Here is a 16,396-nt window from a genome sequence, read left to right as displayed (position 1 = left end):
TACATCATAGTCGCCCCGCGCTAAGCTGAACACAACGCTACATCATAGTCGCCCAGGACTAAGCTGAACACAGTGCTGCATCATAGTCGCCCAGGGCTAAGCTGAACGTAGTCGCCCCGGGCTAAGCAAAACACAGTGCTACATCATAGTCGCCCTGGGCTAGGCTAAACACAGTGCTACAGCATCGTCGCTGCAGGTTAGGCCGAACAGCTTTGTCCAGCTGTTCGATGGCCTGGCTACTATCAATCGGACGGATTAACGCGGCCGCCCGAAGGACTCACGCTCAGAGCCGCTGGGTCATGAGTACCCGCCAAAGACTCACGCTCAGAGCCGCTGGGTCATGAGAACCCGCCCAAAGACTCACGTCCAGAGCCGCTGGGTCATGAGAACCCGCCCAAAGACTCACGCCCAGAGCCGCTGGGTAATGAGTACCCGCCAAAGACTCACGTCCAGAGCCGCTGGGTCATGAGAACCCGCCCAAAGACTCACGTCCAGAGCCGTTGGGTCATGAGTACCCGCTAAAGACTCACGCTCAGAGCCGCTGGGCCATGAGTACCCGCCAAAGACTCACGCTCAGAGCCGCTGGGTCATGAGTACCCGCCCAAAGACTCACGCTCAGAGCCGCTGGGTCATGAGTACCCGCCCAAAGACTCACGTCCAGAGCCGCTGGGTCATGAGTACCCGCCAAAGACTCAGGTCCAGAGCCGCTGGGTCATGAGTACCCGCCCAAAGACTCACGTCCAGAGCCGCTGGGTCATGAGTACCCGCCAAAGACTCACGTCCAGAGCCGCTGGGTCATGAGTACCCGCTCAAAGACTCACGCCCAGAGCCGCCGGGTCATGAGTACCCGCCCAAAGACTCACGCCCAGAGCCGCTGGGTCATGAGTACCCGCCAAAGACTCACGCCCAGAGCCGCTGGGTCATCAGCCGAATCTTTTTCCCAGACACGTGGCCGGTCGTACGTTGCGTAACGGTGTGGTAAGGGTGTATTTGGGCACAGCAAAACTCATCCACTATTCGAGGACCACTTTCTTAGAACATTGTTTTGCGCTTCTTCCCTCACGTGGTCAGGATCAGAGCTTACCATGCAATTGTAACAGACCATCGCTGCGCTGTCAATTATCAGTCAACCCCATGGCAAATAAAAATTGGCTATGAGTGCTGCTTTCCAAAACCAGCTGGGATGTTCGCATTGGGAAGATCAACCTCCTGTCACCACATGTCATGTTTCCTCCTAAGATTTGGCTGAACTATTGTATAATGTTGAGGATATTATGTTACTGGTTTTCTTCGCTCCTTAATTTGATCTCGTGTTAACAGGAAAAAGGTGTGGAAGACGATCACTTTGCGTGCACGCCCGAGAAGTGGAAAGCTAAGCAGATGTGGGAATTGAGCAAATTGATATCACTCGACATGGTCAACAGTTTGTCGTTGTTACAAGCTTGGGATCACAGAAGCCGTGCGATATGCACATGCACTTAGGATAGAAATTTCATCGTGCCACCGGCTGTGCTTTTGCATTTTGTTGATCTGTTCAACCCTGCAGGCTACGTATTTTCTGAAGACCTGTGCCTTTCCGTGCGGCCACCGTGGAGGATCTGCACCTGTCCGCATAATCACCGTGGGGACCTGCACCTGTCCGCATAATCACCGTGGGGACCTTTACTTGCCCGTAAAGTCACCGTGCCTGATCTGCATCTGTCCGTATAGTACTTTGTATTTGCATTTTGTCTACTTTTGTTTTTTGTTTTTGTTTGGCAGCCATCTACGAGGTGGTTTTTCAGGTTTCGAATCGTTACAACGTTAGTTAGCTTTGAGTGTCACATCTCACTCATCATGACACCGTACAAAAAAAGACAATAAAAAGCGGTACTACAAAACATGCTATGAAATGCGATGCTACGGGGTAGAATACGAAATATAATCATACTGAGATACGGTAGGATAAGATGCGGTACGAAAAATACAACACTATGAAATTCGAAGCTTTTGGTTTCGCACGAAGCCGAAGCGATAAACGAAAAAAAGATCACACACGTACTTCCATGTGGAATACAATCACACGGGTGCCAGCATGGGCTTAAAGCTAAGGCGCATGGCATAAACATTAGCGTTTTAAAACGTGAGTTTGTAATCCATCAAGAGTCCGAGATAAGGATGTCGAGGTGGTCGGGGGCGGGCAGTTCCAAGTTGCAGCGGCACATTAAGGAAAGGCTCGCTACCTGCTTCCAATGGGCACCTGGGCAGGTGGAAAGACATTGTCATGGCTGAGTGCGTCTCCAATAGTGAAAGAGAGGGACGTGGCTTAAAAAGAGATGGAAGACCGAGGGCGATTCTTTGCATATTGGGGCTTTGAATGCTTCCAATTCGTCCCTCTCTTTCACCCAGCACGTTCCTCTCTTTCACCAAATCATCAATCTGGGGCCAGCCTAGAAATTCCAGAGCAGGTATTATACGCTGGCTGCGTTTTAAGCCAGAGACAATCCCAGCGGAAAATTTATAACTTTTTGAGTCCTCTGAATGTGACACTCGATCGCACCACCCCATACGAAAAGACTGTAAGATATATGTGGAAAACGTATGCTTCAAAACAATTTTGACAACATCAAGTAAAAAATTATGCTTGAGGTGGTACAGCAAGACTAAAATTTGCCTGCATTTTTGCACAATTTTGGTGACATGTTTCTCCCACGAAAGCGTCGAGTCTACGATCACACCGAAACATTTCATGTGCCGTGAAGGCGAGAAAATCCCTCCGTCTATCGTAAAATGAAAGTTATAGGATTTCTTGAAATTAAGTTTTGAAGCAATCCGAACGAAATCGGTCTTGTCCCTATGTTTTGTGCCTTTAATGTTTTAGTGCTTGGAGACCGCTTGCAGGGAAAGGCATGGCCCAGGACTTAAGTGCCATCTGCATATGAGATGAGGCGTCCATGTCACAGGTGACTGGGCATGCCGTTTGTGAATGGGGCGAATAATAGTGGACCGACTATGGATCCCTGAGGCACTCTGTGGGTTACCGTTATCGTCATCCGTCCTCCGCGCAGCACCTCTCTCCGACCACTCAAATGTTTTGTTTCGAGCAAACCATGATCAATGTTGTCAAAAGCCTTGGATAGGTCGGCAGCAACTAGCGAAAATATCCCCCCGCTGTCGGTGTTCCCCGCCAACCCTCCGACAGCGCTGAGCAGAGCGTCCTCGGTACGGTGACCCCGCCGGCAGGCAAATTGAGCGGGGCTGAGAGTACCCCTGCTGTGGAGACAGCTGTGTTCAGCTGGTTACAAACAACTTTTCCAAGAATTTTGGATAGCACACTTCGGAGCGATATGTATTCTGTTAACTGGTACAGCTGGGTCACCTGACTTTACGGTGGGCAGCACGGGCAAAATTTTTTACTCATCGGGAAGCATCCGACTTGTGGAGGAGCAGTTGATGATCCGCAGCAGATGCGTGCCAATCACAGGAAGCAGAGTCGCACTGCTATTATCGGTACGCCGTCCAGACCCATCACTCTCGAGCTGCTTATCCGGCGCATGGGCGAAGACAGTTCAGGGAGAGTGACGGGCTTAAAAGTGAAGGAAAGGCGAACAGCTGGCGGTCCGGGTGACTGTCCGGTGTTATCTTTAAGTGTGGTGGCAATCCAAGAGCCAACCGTCGCGAATTGACGGTTGAACTCGTCAGCCAGATCAGTGTTTCCCTGTAACAGACCTTCTCGGTTGGCTGGTGACGACATATCGAATCGTTTGAAATTAGGCCAAAAAATCGGTCTGTTCCTGTTATGCACATGTCCGTGTAGTCGCCGTGCCCAGTCTGCACCTGTCCATGTAGTCACGGTGCCTGGTCTGCACCTGTCCGTAGCGTCACCGTACCTGGTTTGCACCTGTCCGTATAGTCACCGTGCCAGGTCTGCACCTATCCTTATAATTACCGTGCCTAGTCCGCACCAATGTAGCACCTATAGTCCACAACATCTGCCTTGCAGCAGAATCTGCAGCGGATTCTGCAGCCAGCCTGCAACGTACGAACGGGTCTGGGTCTTGCGTGGCAACATTTTCATATCATAACAAAGGATGGGCCTTTGTTGTTTAATCAAATTTTGTTCTTCTTAGTCATTTCTCACATTTTGTAAAGTTATTTAATAGAGTCTTTGTAACACTGCAGTGCTAAATTTCGCAAAAAACAAGACTTTACGATATACGATCAGCACCCAATGCGCCTTATCATTTTTAATGCCCGTACCGATTGCACTAAACGACTTACCGTGTGTAAGTTTGCAACACACTTAATCACACTTGTCACTTCATTCGACCCATTCGGTTCACGGATATATGCACCTTCCGCCAATGGTCTATGTGTTACTGGCTGCAAAGTAGTTCGGCGTGAAGGCCGCCCATCTCAGCAACAGGTCACGCGTACACGTTTTCACCTTTCACACTGACTTCACTGAATGGTTGTGCGTATAAACTTGCACTTAGCTCTTGCCACTAAATATATGCAGTAAACCCACTGGTTATACACGCCGCCCGTAAGCAGTTTGGGCACTGTCGGTGCGAATGCAGTTCGATCTCCCAGCCGACATTTCTCCACATTATCAGTGCGAATGCAGTCCGATCTCCCGGCCGACATATCTCCACATTATCGGTGCGAATGCAATTCGATCTCCCGGCCGACATATCCCCACATTATCGGTGCTAATGCAGTCCGATCTCCCGGCCGACATATCTCCACATTATCGGTGCTAATGCAGTCCAATCTCCCGGCCGACATATCCCCACATTATCGGTGTGAATGCAGTCCGATCTCCCGGCCGACATATCTCCACATTATCTGTGCGAATGCAGTTCGATCTCCCGACCGGCATATCTCCACATTATCGGTGCGAATGGAGTCTGATCCCCCGGCCGACATATCTCCACATTATCGGTGTGAATGCAGTCCGATCTCCCGGCCGACATATCTCCACATTATGGGTGCTAATGCGGTCCGATCTCCCGGCCGACATATCCCCACATTATCGGTGTGAATGCAGTCCGATCTCCCGGCTGACATCTCCACATTATCGGTACTAATGCAGTCCGGCCTCCCGGCCAACATATCTCCACATTATCGGTGCGAATGCAGTCCGATCTCCCGGCCGACATCTCTAGGATAGTTCTGCGTGAACTTCTTCCGTTCCCATGTCGATTGCAGTGCAGTAATTGGCCGTATAAGCTTGTACAAAACATCATGGTCTTTGTTGTTACATTCTACGTGATTGGATGAGATTGCAATTTGTTCATTATTGGCACATGCTGGTTACAGCCTGATGTTCCTCCGCCCTTTTTGAAATAATTTTTGTGAGTGCGCTTTCATTTTTCCTGCTATTGGGCTTTGACAAGTGGTCGCATAGCCTTGCAAAGGCCATCATCATGTCTTTCGTTACCAGTGACGTCAAGCTACTATTAAGCCGAGTGGCATGAAAATTGCAGAAGAGTTTATCTCTCCCATACGTTCTTAGCCATTTCACTCCGAGCTTGCTCTGAGAGCCGTACTTCACTTGATACGATTCAGGTAACATTATGCTTCTGAAATAATTAGTTGCACGGCTGTGTTCATGCATCACAAGTACAATGTAATGGCGGTTCAGATGCTCCAGAGTACTAATCATTAATGACGACGTGAAATTTTTGGGGTGCTTAAGTATGTGGGCTTTAGAAAATGTAATGATGGACGCATGAGCTCTGGCCCAGCATTCGTGCCGTTGTGACAACGCTGAGTTTGCTGCACTATTTACATCACGGTCAAACAAAAATGCACTGCGCTTTTTGAGTTATCCACCGAAAATCAGTGGGTGTTCCACTGATTTACTTCAAGGAATCCAAGCAGGCAATGAGTCGTCCACTGCGCCCGCGTTAGCACGCAATTGCCTAATCAGCAAAGGAAGATGATGGCGTATGGCAGCGTGAGCGCTGTAAGCGGCACCGCAAACAACAGTATTGTACTCGCTCGTTATATTGTTTTGCACAAGGAAACGTCTTAAGATGCATCTCACTGCTGAGAGACACTGCGAAGCGTCCCGTAACTGCATCACTGACGTCCACCCGCCCTGAACGAGCTGGTTACTTACCACAGCGATGGATCCAATCTGAATCACTGACGTCCGCCCGCCCTGAACAAGTTGGTCACTTACCACAGCGATGGATCCAATCTGCATCACTGACGTCCGCCCGCCCTGAACGCGTTGGTCACTTACCAGAGCGATGGATCCAATCTGCATTACTGACGTCCGCCCGCCCTGAACGAGTTGGTCACTTACCACAGCGATGGATCCAATCTGCATTACTGACGTCCGCCCGCCCTGAACAAGTTGGTCACTTACCACAGCGATGGATCCAATCTGCTAAAGCCACGCTCTTCTTTATGCGGTCCCACGGCCCTATCGTTGCCAGCCGTGGAGGCCTCACATCATACCTAGCTCTTGGATTTGAGTTGGTGATCTTAGAACGAATCTCTTCGTGGATATTTCTGGAGATCCTGCTTGTATATAGGTGCTACATTTCCCTGGTATCCCAGTCAGCTTGAAGGCCACATTTTACGCCTTTTTAGAAAGGTGATCGGCGTACTAAAAAAAAGAGTAAAACCTTACAACTCGAAGTGAAAAACTTGAAAAAAACAATTGAGCAGAATACAATAAGCGTGAAAAGTGTGCACTCAAACTTCCTAACACCACATCTTACATATCGACATTTAATGATATGCTTACCTGGGCATATTCAGACAAAATTCGGAGACAGCCTTCGATCAGTGGAGTTCCGCGCAAAAGCGGACAACACACGGGCAGCCTGCCGATGAGGAAGTCCATAAAGCAGGTAGGCGCCGGCGCGCGACCGCTACTCACCGGTCGGCCGCCCGCAGGACAGCACGCCCGTCCGTCACGCTCCCCTGCTCCAGCGCCAAACGATGAAGCACGCCTTCCACGCGGCGCTCGCAATGTGCGCGTGCTTCACGCTGACTGGCGCCGACGCGCCCTCCTTCCTGGACAGCTTCAACCCGTTCGACCTGGTGCCGAAGAAGTGTCTGACGTCGAGCGAGGACGGCGACGTGGGCGGCTGCCTGAAGGGTCGTCTGTCAACCGTGCTGGACTTTCTGCGGCCCGTGCTGCGCGGCGGCGTGCCGTTCGGCGAGAAGACGGTCTCGCTCGACCCGGTTCGTTTGCCCGACCTGGAGGACAGCCGGGGCTGGCGCGTCTCCGGCATCAGCCTCAACGGCCTGCTGGGCGTCACGGTCGAGTCTCTCCGCCTGACGGACACGACAGTCGGGCTGGAGCTCAGCTTCCCCTCACTCTCCGGCCAGGCCGACCTCAAGATGCCGGCGCTGCGCTTCCAGCCGCAGCTGGCGCTGCAGGTGGCGCGGCCGCGCATGGCAGTCACCGCCGACTGGGCCTTCAGCGGCGGTCGCTTCAGCTTCAGCAACATCAGCCCGGAGTTCCTTAACGAGGGGTTTGCCGTCACCGTGAAGAACACGACGAATCTCGCCACGTGGGACCCGCTCTGGGATGAGGACGAGTGATGGCTGGGGTGTGTGCCGGTCTCGGTCATGGAGGCGCTCCCGGGGACGATGGCGGTTCATATGCATCCGACCTTTGCGTGCTGAAGGTCTGCAGCAGTCTATGAACGCAACCACGCCTTAAATGTGACTGAGGTCCATGTACATTTTTGTGGCATTATAAATGGTCGATACGCAAAAGTAGTCCAAAGTGCCTGAAAGCTACTGGGCTACGGACCCCAATGGGGCGCCTGTAGGGCAGTGTTTAAGCTGTATGAAGCCCTGAGAAACCAGAGACGCGAGTTTCGATTTCCCGCGGTGCTCGCCCTTCCTACCAGATTGAGAGACGGGCAACGCCATATAGCCTCGACTGGTGGGTGTCTTGTCATGTCCCAATGACAACAATGACGCCAAAAAAGGTGGCTACGCCCATAAGCAGGATGAGATTATAGGCACTGTCAGCTGCTTCAGTGTTGACTTCGGTGTGGAAACCGAACAGCTGTTGTTTGTTTTTATTTCTCCATATGAGGCCGTGATATCGTTTGTTTATTGAACTGTAATCACTGCATTGAAGAATAGGTACACACGAGTCTGTATATATTATGCATGCCATTCAGAATACATTTAGCTTCTGAGGGAAGGGCAGTATGGTATTCCTTCCGATCCTCACGACCATCTTCTATTGCATACTGCCACACCATACATACGCTTTAGTTGCAATCGCTACGGACCTAAAACCGAATAATATAATGGGAACTTACAATACTAATTATGAAAGGCCATGGCGAGCACAGCAGTGCTACGAAATACGCTGTTTAGAATGGTGCTTTCAAAATGCAGTGCAGAAGCGCGGATCGGATATTCCATTGAACGATGGATGACACTTTTTAACCCATGCCCTACGAAATAGGGGGGGGGGGGGGATCAGAGGTAAAACACTTCCTGAGTGGGTAAACCCATTGGTGCCGACATGGGGTGACAGATACAGATATTGGGAACATTACGGATCTGGGACCGGTGTGGTTAAAATGACTGCAAAATGTTGCAACATGAACGACGAACTTTTTAGGTTGGGCGTAATATTGCCATCAATAAGGAGCTGGAAAACGCCATGGGTGGGCAACGCGTGAGAGCAACTGATAAGAAGTGGGTAACTGGTGGGTACGGGTGCGGCCCCAAGAGGAGCGGATGGATGGGGTAGAGTACGTTCTACCCTGTAGACCTATTTTTAGAAACCCCCCAAGAACAGAACTTATTCAAGTGCAGTGGAGACATTCTGTCTGCCTCAGTTTACATCGTTTTGACGCATCCTGAAAAGAGTTTTGGACCTTCATCTACGGCCTCAGTTTTTGGCCACGTCGGTGATATTTCGCTGGAAGGCGAAAAGTAACACTTATTGTCGTATATCTCATCTCAATCCTTTTTAGGCACATTGCTTTGCTTTTGCAAAGTCAGGACGTCCCAAGCCAGGCTAAGTCAAATTTTGACCTTTGCCACCAGATTTGACCGTTAGTATGTCACACGGTTTAAACCTATTGACACCTTTGTGATGACACAACCGTCTGGGAAGGTCTTTCTATCCGTGTTCTTTCCAATGATATGGCTTGTTTGGTTCTTGATGTAGCCGGGATATTCTTGCTAGCTTTCCTTGATGGGAGGGCTAATTTAACAATTTTCACGATTTCAAAATTCCAATTAAACAAATTTCACACCATTGGCCTGACACGGACTATCACAAATCACACGTGTTGGAGCTCACAGGAGCCTACTGATAGTTTTCCAAGAGGAACAAGCACAAACAAACGACAGCAAACCGAGAGAAAATGCTGTCTTCGGCATTGACGGAGCTAGCTTAGTTCTTAAGATAGCAGGAGGGGTCCCTCTTGCCATATCAAACTATCTTTGAATCGTATTAAAGGTTGCAGAAAATAATGTTAGTTTTTAGATCTTCGAAACCCCTCCTCTGTGGTCCCCTCGTAGGATGAAAACGAAAAAGTCCAATAAGGCGAGGGATAATCGATCGCATAATGCCCCTGAATGATTATGTTATACCACAGGAAGTGGTCCCCAGATATCAAACCTTCAGTACTGGACAATTGGATGGTTCTGGAGTTTCAACAGCGTTTTACGTCCTTAACGTAGATCACGGTGGATATTTTAGCAACAGTTAACGAACCTTATCGTGAGTGTGCGGACGTCATGTTAACTGTCACGCAAATACATAGTTGGAGTAGTTACGAACAGGAGCACGTCTGGCACTGTACAATATCGATCCTACAGTTTATAACTATGTGCGGATCGAGAGAGTCTAATATGCCATCATCATCATTATTCATTTTCTTCATTATTCCCTGTTCCCGTCCGCCCTCATACCAAGCTTAAGCAGATACACCGCCCATACAGCACAGTGCAGACGCTGGGCTAGGAAACATGTTTTGAAAAATAGTTGTGAAAATGAGCAAATTTTCCTAGCTTTCTGAAAACACAAGAACATACTCAGGAAAGTAGAAAATTGTTAACTATTTTCTACAGCCTGCCGTGGTGGAGTGAGTCACAGATAACCATCATACGTGCGCCAATGTCCAGTTGCCTTATATGATACGATAGCGTGCGCAAAGTTTTCCTTAGCGTGCTCCGCCAAGCGGCCGCCAGTGCACGCAACAGCCGCACGGGGACGGCTTGTCACGATTGTACTCGGTGATCGCTATAAACGCGAACCCGTGAACACTCAGATGACACGCATGACCCGTCCTGAACTCCAAATGGGAGGAAATTCCACCCATTGTCATTGTAGCGCACCATTCACTGTGCTCTCTTTCATTCGCTACTGCTACAGCAATCGGGCACGCAACTACACCCAACTGGACACATTCCACCGGACGATAAGAAACGAAACCGCAGTGTGTAATTTGTATGCCAGTTTCATAGCCGTTTCATTTCATAGCAGGCTTTGGTCACAACATACATTACATTTTTAACTAGCAGCGCAATACTATACAACCTCATAGTGTTGATACTGCAGGCGGTTCGCAAAAAGGGAAGTCGCGTGAGCCATGTGATGTTTGTCATAAATTGTGAATGATGTCGTTAAACGGGGTTTTACGACTTGCATAGATGACGGGATATTTAAGGAAAGCGGAACAGCGTCGCTGACAATGTTATTTTTCTGTTTACTATCACACGCTGTACACATCAACAAGCAGTAAAAAAAAAACAGGAAAAAACGAGCAAAATACAACAACAGCAAAAAAGACCAACAAAAACAATAGCAAGACCCATCAGTTCGGTACTTATGGCAAATAGGCCGCCAGCAAGCTTCGAAAACATATTTATGAGAGCCGAGCACATTTTATTGTTCTGCCCTCTCACCAATGGCCATGGATGCATGTACCTCAGACAAGCTGAAATGCATGTTTAAGTTTGTTTTTAATTAGCTTCAATCACACATGCTTATCCTGGCTTAAGTAAACGCTAGCGTCGATTATATCTCTAGCGAGCTAACAAGTGAAGCCCATTGTTCCGGATAAAAAATGTGGGTTCAGAAACTACCCGGTGTCAAGGTCTGATGACAAAGTTGACGCCATGGAAACGCCAAGCATGTCATGAGTTGTGTATTAGTCGTTTAGATCAATCTATTGTTTGGCGAGGGCATTTCAGCTGTTGTGTTAGCCCTTACGTGTTCTGGGAATGTTGGGCGGCTCTGGCGTGGACGAGTATCCCTCCTTTGTCGTGTAAGGAAGGCAATGCCGGACAAGATCCATGTCAATCATACAGCTACTGTCATGTAACAACACCATGCTAGATAAGCCACATGTCAAAACAGGTTATTATTCAGAGGCCGTTGGCTGTTTGAAGCTTCTGTGCCGCCCAAGGCTTAATAACTTGGCAAGATATAGAGCACCTCACGAATTGGTTTAATCTGCGGATCGTAGTTCATCCGCGGGCTGGATTAAGACACGTTCAGGTGGGGGTCAAATTAACCCCCCGAAGGTTTTTCCAAACTGGTTTCCAAACGGCGCGACGTAGCCGTGCCAAGTTTTGCATAGCTATAGACCATTGAATAGCAAATACTTTTGTGAAAACAATTTAGATGTAACTTGTAAGGTCGCTGACCTATAGCAGCTCAAAGTAAGGCCATAGTTTCAGCGAAGCCAATTTCTAGGAAATTGTTCAATCTGATGCAACAACGGAGTGTTAGACGAAGCCATGCATCTCTGAAATGCTTTCTTAGACAATACAACAATTGAATGAGCAAATTGCATCGGCCTAAGGCCAGATATGAAGGTCAGACCAATGTCAAAACCAACCTGTTGTATTACCCTAGGGCTTGCCGTATGGGATAGTTTCTGATGCTCATTTCGAATTTATTGATAGCAGGAACCGAATTCTACATCTTCCATGGAACTCTTAGGGGTCAGAATAAGTAACTGACCCGAAATGACCAAGGTCAACATTTGCTTTTTAAGGGCATACTGCCTAGCGAAATATTCATCGCTCATTCAAATGCAAAACTCAGAGCAGTTCTGCATGATTTTGGTCACCATGACCTTCAAAAGATAAAGCAAGGTCACTGACCTTAAATGCGTATGCGACCGTCTGCTTAGAAACAGTTATCTAAGTTTTGGGGACACTTTGGAGACCAACCTGGAATTTGACTTTATTTGACCTGATTTGACCCGAAGATCATAGCATAGAAACCTCAAACTTTGATCTGAGTTCACGTACATGCGAACATACCCTGTGAATTTGGTGTCACTAGCTCTCATAATTCTTGAGATCTCAGTGGGGGTCAAATTGACCACCACCCGAGCGAAGGGTATCCAGCCGACCACCCGGGCGAGTGTTAGGCCGGATCAGAAATCTCAAACAAACATGGATAAGGACCGGACCGGATTCTCAAATTTGCCACCTCACACGGATTGAACAAATGGAAAACCAATAAAATGGCGATTATCACTAAACAGCTTCTGAAACGCTTTTTTATTACCGGATATACGTATAGGATGGGTTTAAGGCTACCTGGCAAGGTATTGCGTAAGGCTCTTCCCACTGGACCATGCTACCCGTACGCGAAGTGTGTTTACTGAATTCGCTTGCTTCCTTCCTGGCTACAACATCGTCATTAGATAAAAGGCTTGCGTGATAGCCTAGCCAGGAAGATAACAGCAGGAAGACGATCAAGGATTTCCCTATGGGTAGCGGGGTTCATTTGCGAGACCGTTACGCAGCACCTCACCACCATAATGCGTCTTGGACCCACCACGATGTCCATCGGATAATGCGTCTTAAACCCACCGCGATGTCCACCAGATAATACAAAATATCACTGCTGTGAGGCAGGGCTGAGCGGGAAGCGCCATCGCCACCGGAAACACCAGTTATGTAGTGACCTGCTAACTCTGCACTACAAAGGCACTACCACTCTCACCATAAAATCAAGCCTCTACCTACATTGCCGAAACAAAAAGAGCAATCCGGGATCGATTCAACGAGAATCTACACAGCGCAAGATAATCCAGAACACTTCATTCAGCGAAAACTTCAAAATTCACACCGGCCGGCATCATCTACCTCAACACGTTTGACATCACAATGCTACGCACTATGTAAATATATTTCACAACTGAAAATCACACACTCACTAGAAATTCAATACACAAGATCAGCCCTGAACAGCATGCAATCCTTCTGGACACCGATTACAAAACCTAGTTGCACTTCCAGATTACACACACAACGCTACACCACCACTGGGTTTCGCTACTTCGCGGTGCACGGATATGTGGCGTGCGCGTATGGGTTTTTTCGGTTGTTTCATCAGCACTGCGCTTCCACGTTGCGTCAAAATGGAATGGACGGTACGGTTAACATGGCCCATTATGTGCAACATTTTATCGTAATTTGAGCTCGCGATTTTATATTACACATACGTATATTGATAAAATGCTCCGGTAGAACTTTATGCATATTTGAAAATCAGCGAAGCGCCATTAAATTCCAGTTATTCCCAAAACCAGCGAAATAATAATCCAACCAATGTTATGACCAGGCGACCAATTAAAAAAATCACTGTCTGTGTCTGCTTTCTAGTCCGGAAGAAGCTTTTGCTCTTAACTTAATAAATTCTTGCAATTTTTCTATGTGAGCAAAAACCATAAAGGAGGGGGAGGGGGTGCGACCTTTGGGGCACACTTGAAAAACATGCTCTAGTGAAACCTCAGGACGACTTAGTCTAATGACAGCACTGGGTACACATAACATGGCATGTATACCCAGCGCAACAACCGTCACGGCAATCGCCATCGTCATGACGAGGATTCTATTTAAAAGATTTACTTTTTTCTTTTCGTTTTCTCTAGAAAGACGGTTTTCAGCTTTCGTAGCATCTACAACGCTGACATTTTGACTGATGTGTATGTGTGGCAACTATTACAAAATGCACATGTGGGATAAAGCAAGGCAAAGCAATGAACTACTTTCATGATGGTATGCAGGGAGCCCAATGAGGTTTCTTCTGCTGGTCCGGCTGCTTTGAATCGTATTTTTGAGCTTTTCAAGTGGAACTCGAGAGAACTGGTATTACTGATTAAATCGGATGCGTCTGATCTAAACATGAGTGAAAAGTACGGGATGGTGGCATACTTCCTTTAACGTAACTTTACATTTATTCTAGCTATGCTAAAAAATGATATCCGAACTACGAGGTGTATGTTAAGTAAAACTGTCCAAACGCTTTGAAGAATGTTTGGTCACGAGAAAATATGACACCAGTGGGTGTCCCACCAATGCCACATCGCTGCTGCCCCCACCCCTCGCTCCCTCGTGAATATCACAAATTCAGAAAACGTTGTCTAACACCCTTCACCAATGGACAAAATGCAGGTTGGAAGCACTGTTGCATTATAGTCAGGGCTAAATGATTTTGCATAGCAGGAAATGACATTTGTTTTCCTCATTTACGTCACAGCACCCGAGGAGCGCCAAATACGTCGTTACAGTGTACAACTTTTCGCCCCAGGGTAGGCCAGTACACATATTGACAAGGTAACATCCATGCAAACCTGCGCAGCTCGCTTCATACCAGACGACCTTGCCGGACAAACGGCATATAAGGCGGGCGACAGCACGCCGACCGTCAGTGGCTCGCTATCCTCCTCCTCACACAGCCGCTGCGAGCCACCGTGCGGAGCGCACCGGAGACGGACCCCACGATGGCGAGGCTGCTGCTGGGCCTGCTCGCCGCCTGCGCCTGCTGCGCCGCGAGCGTCGAGGCCTTCATACCTGGCTTCGGAGGCAAGCCGCTCGACTTCCTCTTCAAGATTTGCATCAACGAGGTGGGCGACGAGGCGATCGGGCGCTGTCTGCTGACGCACCTCAACAGCGGCCTGCGCGTGGTGCGGCCACTGTTCCGCTCGGGCCTGCCGGCGGCCAATGGGTCCGTGGTGGTGCTGGACCCGCTGGAGCTGGACACGGTCGGCGACGCGGCCAACACGCCGCCCCAGTGGGAGATCACCGGCATCCGGCTGTCGGGCCTCAGTGGCGTCAGCGTCGACAAGCTGCGCCTCACCGAGTCCACCATCGAGCTGGAGGCCAGCCTGGCCTCGCTGACGGTCGAGGCGCAGCTGCAGCTGTGGTTCCTGCCGGTGCAGCCCCGGGTCGTCGTGCACGTGCGCCGGCCGCGTGTGGTGGTGACCGCCGACTGGAGCTACCAGGCCGGTGACCTGGTCTTCTCCAACTCGGAGAAGATCGTGTTTCTCAGCGACGGATATGATGTGAGCGTGAACAGCGTTGACGTCACAACCCGGGCTTAGCGTGGGACACGGCTGGGCGATGATGGGCGCCGAATGGATCCCGTGTGGTGACACATCCGATGGGAATGCTGTGTGATCTTAGCCGGAAAACACGCAGATCATCGCCGATGGAGTGGTTGGCAGCCGGAAGTGTGGTTCATTTGCGATAAGCCATGACGACTTGTGACACGTTTTACTCAGTGCGTTGTTGTCCTCGCTGCAATGGGTTATGTAACTACGTGTGCCTCATAACTTGCAATAAAAGAGCTCGTTGGACGACGCACTTTACCTGTTGATGGTCGTTCTATTTGTCGTGATTTAATCCAACTCACCCAGCCCATTTATCTAGGATTTATTAGTTATAATGCAAATAATCGACATGCATTACACCAGGATGCATTGGTGGAATTCCATCACATATGGACCACCAAAAGCAAATGTAGCACCCTCGTGTCTTATAATTTGATCTTAAGTAATGCATCGGCTTATCGGGCGCTCTAGTCATTTAAAGATGCTAAGCTCGATCTAATTTATGTTTTTTGCAAGGTACCTCTTAAAACCTTTTAAAGACGACCATGTAAGGGTATTTCTACCTGCTTCCTTGCTGTGTAAGATCGGCAAGAATATACATATGCCATATATCGTTGAAATGTCCGTGGTTTGGAATTCAGGATGTGTATCGGAATTTTCTATTTTGAAAAAAATGCCATGCCATTAAAAATATTTTTCTGTCATCGTTATGACCAGAAAAAGTGCAGAAAGGTACAGTTACTTGATAGGAAAGTTGATTCGAATATTTGAAAGCTGGATGTGAAGACGCGCAAGCTGGAGTGAACAAATGATGATTCTACAGACGTTTGGCTCCTGTATGTAAGCATCTGCTCATCACTAACGTTACTTGCTTGGGTAAAACTGCTTGCTTGCTTGCTTGCTTCAACGCGCTAAAGGCGACAGGAGAGGAAGATGAAAGAAGACAAAGACGACAGCGTGACGTAGTGCCATGTGACATAACATAACAATGAAGTTCATACGCAGTAGCACCATCGGGCTCAGGCTTGCCATTGCGTACCACCGAAGGCCTC

The sequence above is a fragment of the Pollicipes pollicipes genome, unplaced genomic scaffold, assembly GCF_011947565.3.
Source record: "Pollicipes pollicipes isolate AB1234 unplaced genomic scaffold, Ppol_2.1 Scaffold_3087;HRSCAF=3621_pilon_pilon_pilon, whole genome shotgun sequence".
Taxonomy (NCBI): Eukaryota; Metazoa; Arthropoda; class Thecostraca; order Pollicipedomorpha; family Pollicipedidae; genus Pollicipes; species Pollicipes pollicipes.
Note: the sequence above shows the minus strand (reverse complement) of the source record.